The 4,717-nt window shown below is 46.6% G+C and overlaps 1 long non-coding RNA gene across 1 annotated transcript; it reads left to right on the plus strand.

Annotated features, from left to right (window-relative positions):
- The first annotated feature begins 1,388 nt into the window (after positions 1-1,388).
- LOC309852130 lies at positions 1,389-4,373 on the plus strand. Its single transcript, XR_014305084.1, has 3 exons — positions 1,389-1,466; positions 1,813-1,892; positions 4,180-4,373. It is a non-coding gene; the product is annotated as an uncharacterized lncRNA (long non-coding RNA).
- Positions 4,374-4,717: the final 344 nt, after the last annotated feature.

The following is a 4,717-nucleotide window of genomic DNA, read 5'->3' on the forward strand; positions in this document are numbered from 1 at the left end:
GGAGGAGCGCCTCGGAGACTAGCCTGGCCGGGGCTCAGAAGCCACGCTCCCTCACTGAGCCGGGCCTCGTATCTCCGCCCTTGGTCCACATCCTTCTTGGGCTGCGGGTCGGGCAGAGCGAGCATAGAGCGATGGAGAGACTCAGGGTCCGGAAGCAAGGGTCGCAGTCCGGAGGCAAGGGCCCCGCGATCGCTCGAACGCGAGAATCCGGAGTCTAGGGGGTCCAACAGCCAGGGCTGGGGGGACAAGGGTCGGGGAGCGAAGGCCGGGGTTGGGGCGAGGGCCCTCGGCGCAGGCAAGGGCTTGGGTCGGAGGGCGAGGGCCAGGTTCTGGGTTCGAGGGTCAGAGGTCAGAATCCGTGGGGAGGACCAGGAGGGAGGGGACGAAAGTCAGAGTTGGGGGTCAATGGGGGTCGGGGATGGGGGCGAGGGCCGAGGCGGGGTCTGGGATGAGGGGCGGGGTGCGAGGGCTGGGGTCAGGCGGGCAAAGGTCAGACCTGGGGTCGAGGGCCAGGGCCCGAGGCAGGGGTCGGGGGTGTCCGGGAGGAGCGGGGGTCCTGAGGCGAGGAGTGGGGTCCGGCGAGAACGCGGGTGCCGGTCCCGACTGCGGGATCGAGGGCCGGGGTCGCGGCGGCGGCTGAGGAGGGTGAGGGTTTTGGGTGGGGGGCGTCAGGCCGTCGGGATTCCGCGGAGCTCCGGGGACGCATCGCAGCCGCGGCCGCCGCGGCCCTTTGCAGCTTTGCGGCGGGCCCTCGACAGGGCGGCCGCACTCGCGAGCAGCGGGCGCCCACCTTCTCTCCGGCCTCCTCCCCGCGGCCACTCCGCGCCCAACTCGACAGCCTCTGCCCTACGGCGCAGTGGGCCTGTCGCGGCGACCGGTTCCCTGCGCAAGGCGGGACAGGTCGCCGGCGCCTCCGGCCTTCAGCGTAGGGCGGGCACCGCGGCTTCAGGCTTCCCGGCTCCGGCAGCTCGATCCCAGGGCCCCTGGAAGCACCTCCTGCCCCTTCAGCAAAGGTCGGGGGCGGGGTCCGCAGGCCCGCAGCCCTGTTGAAGTCCTTCATCAGGCGGAGGGGGTCCAAGGCTTGAGCAGTTTCGGAGGGAGATTTCCTTTGTTTATGGGGGTGAGGGGAGAGGGGGTAATGTCTGTTTCGACGAAGTGTGATATACTTTCACTGCTCTTTGGCCAGCTGTGCCCTCTTCTGTACACACCTAGCTTCCTCCGTCCTCCCCAAACCGTCATCGCGTTTTAAAGAGTTTTTAATTTACGTTAGTACGTATTGGAAAATATTTTTCACAGTGGGTCTGGGTAATAAACTCCTTTCCCATCAGGTTTTTTTTTTTTTTTTTTTGTCTTCTCCTTGCAGTTAATCATTGTCTCCATTCTTTGTTTTCTACAGATCTATATCATCAATTTTTTCCCAACGGCCTACCAAAACTGTAAATTTCCATTCAACTCAATCTCGTCAGGTAATACGTCTGGTGGTTTGGTTTCTGGGTTTTTTTGTTTTGTTTTGTTTTTTCCTTGCAACTATTCCTTCTATTCCAATCTTAAGTGTTGCTCACTAGGCCAACCGCACAGCTGTTGTTCTGGGATTTCCCTTCATCATCATCCTGGGAATTTTCCTTGCTTCATTTTGGGACTCCCTGTGTCCTTGGATTCCGTGTTTTGTTTTTCTCTGTTATTTTGGTACAGCACATCTACCAGTAGCTTCGTGAGAAAGGGTGTAAAGGAGGTAATTTTTTTTTTTTTGAGAAGTTACAAGTCTGAAATTATCATTATCTTTTTTTTTTTTTAAACATTTATGTTTTTTAGTAGCCTCTGCACCCAACATGGAACTGGAACTCACAACCCCAAGATCGAGAGTCACATGCTGTTTGGACTCAGCCAGCCAGGTGCCCCTGAATATCTCTTTATTTGACCTCCTCTCTTGACTGATATGATAATTTGTTTGGGTATATTATTCTAAGTTGGAATTCATTTTTTCTCAGAACTGTGAGTTTTCTACCTTGCAATCTTAATTCTGAGGATTCTAATGAAATTCTTACATTGGTACATGACCCATATACCTATGTGTATTACCCTAATGTTATTACTACCTTTGGAAACTTTGATCATCTTCTATCTTTGATGTTTTGAAAATCCATAATGATATGCCTTGATATGCATATTTTCATTCATTGTGCTAGACACCCAAGGGCCCTTTTAATTTAGAAACTCTTGCCCTGGGGTGCCTGGGTGGCTCCGATGGCTAAGTATCTACCTGTGGCTCAGGTCATGATCCCAGGGTCCTGGGATGGAGTCCAGCATCAGGCTCCTTTATCAGTGGGGAATCTGCTTCTCCCTGTCTCCCTGCCTCTTCCCCTACTTGTGCTCTCTCTGTCACTCTCTCTCTCTCAAATGAATAAACAAAAATTTAAAAAAGTAAGAAAGAAAGAGACTCTTGCCCTTCAGTTCTGGAAAATTTCCTGCATCACTTTATTTTTCCTTTGTATTGCTCATGAGATCTCTCCCCTCTACACACCTATATTCTGCCCCCATTCTATTCCCACCCATCTTCTCTGTTCTTACTTTCTCAAATTCCTATTATTTGCATATTGGAATCTGCAAATAATTCTAATCCTGTCATCCTTTTTCTAACATTTCTTCTTTTTCTTTTTGTCTTGATGTCTACAAATTTCCTCAACTCTTATTTTCCAAACTTTTCATTTTCCATTTTGCACTTTGCCTTCTATGTAATGGTGTGCTAGTAAGTGTTTACCAACCAACTCTTCGAAGGGGAGAAAGAAGCCTTGCCTGGTGGTGTTTGCCCATTTCCATAGTATAAATATTTCCAACATGGCTAATTTCAAGCTACCAAATGACATCACTGACTGCAGATTTGGAAGAGATGCACAGTGTATTATTAGTATGCACAGTATATTATTAATATGCACAGCATATTATTAGATGCACAGTATATTATTAGTATTAGATGTAATAGATAAATAACCTCGAACATAGATAACAATATATGTAGGAAAGTAATTTGGAAGTGATGAGTTTTGAGTATTACTTTTGTTTTTAATATACTTAGTTGTAGTTTTATATAGTCTAACTTTGAATAATGACTGTGTTTAACAAATGGCTTGCAAGAAAATTCAACACCTGGTTCTTGCAAGCTGATATGAGCCAGTTCCTATAAACAATTGCTTCAAAATAAAAAATGACAGTCTTGGGGTGCCTGCATGGCTCAGTGGGTTAAGCCTCTGCCTCAGCTCAGGTCATGATCTCAGGGTCCTGGGATCAAGCCCCGCATCAGGCTCTCTGCTCAGCAGGGAGCCTGCTTTCCTTCCTCTCTTTCTACCTGCCTCTCTGCCTACTTGTGATCTCTGTCAAATAAATAAATAAATACATCTTTAGAAAAAACCCAAAACATTCAGGATGTCATATGTCACTGTCATTCTTTAAAAAAAAAAAAAAAGACGGTCTCTAACATAATAAAATTAAAACAGTTCTGACCACCTTAGTCTCCTACGTGAAAATTTTATCACTTCTTTGCTTACTGAAACCCTCAATAGTCAAGCTTCAATTCACATCCCACCTTTCTTACTTGTCCATGGAACAAATATTTTTTAAAAGATCTTTATTTATTTATTTGAGAGAGACAGAGACAGAGATAGGGAGAGAGAACACAAGCGGAGAGGAGAAGAAGTGGGGCTCGATCCCAGGACCCTGGGATCATAATCTGAGCAAAAGGCAGACATTTAACTGATGGAGTCACACAGGCGCCCCCCCTCCACACACACTGAACAAACATTGATCAGGCATCTGCTATAAGCAAGGTCTTAAGCAAGAAACTGAGGATACAAAGATAAATAATATACATTTCCTTTCTTTGAGATACTCCCAGGGTAAGAGAAGAAAAACTTAAATACATACTATTGGATGTGGTAAGTACAGTAAAAAACAGTATGCACAAGTACTATAGGAATACCTAGCAAATGACTAATTCAGCCTGGGGGATATGCCAAGGAAAAACTCAGCTTGTCTTTCCTTGTCTTTCAGGTCTACTAGTGAGTTGGGATTTTTGTTTCATTAAACATTATATACTTTCTCATCACAAGCCCTAAAGGGAAAGTGTAGTTTTCATTTTGAAGACTGCTAATCTCTCTCTCCCTCTTTTTTTTTTTTTTATTTAAGGGACAGATGTACTCGGAATAAACTGCTTATTCAGAATTTTAGGCTGAACTAACAAAGGATTTCTTCAAGCTATCAATGTATGGGAAAGATAAGAATATTAAAGTATGTACTGCTAAGTTTCTGGAGTATTGACAAATATGAACAGAAGAAGTGCCATGGAAATAGTGTGAAAAATAAACAGAAGTGAGGCACCAGGGTGGCTCTGTCAGTTGAGCATCTGTCTTCAGCTCAGGTTATGATCCCAGGATCCTGGGATTGAGCCCTGTGTCAGACTCCATGCTCAGCAGGAACCTGCTTCTCCCTCTCCTCCCCACTCTTGTTCTCTCTTGCTATCTCTGTCCCTCTCAAATAAATAAAATAAATAAATAAATAAATAGAAGTATAAGAGTATATGGCAGTGGAAAAATATACTTGAAGCATGTAACTGAGGGGTGCCTGAGTGGCTCAGCCATTTGAGCATCTGCCTTCAGCTCAGGTCATGATCCCAGGGTCCTGGGATCGAGCCCCACATCGGGCTCCCTTCTTAGTGGGAGCCTTG

The sequence above is a fragment of the Mustela nivalis genome (assembly GCF_964662115.1).
Source record: "Mustela nivalis genome assembly, chromosome: 17".
NCBI classification, from domain to species: domain Eukaryota; kingdom Metazoa; phylum Chordata; class Mammalia; order Carnivora; family Mustelidae; genus Mustela; species Mustela nivalis.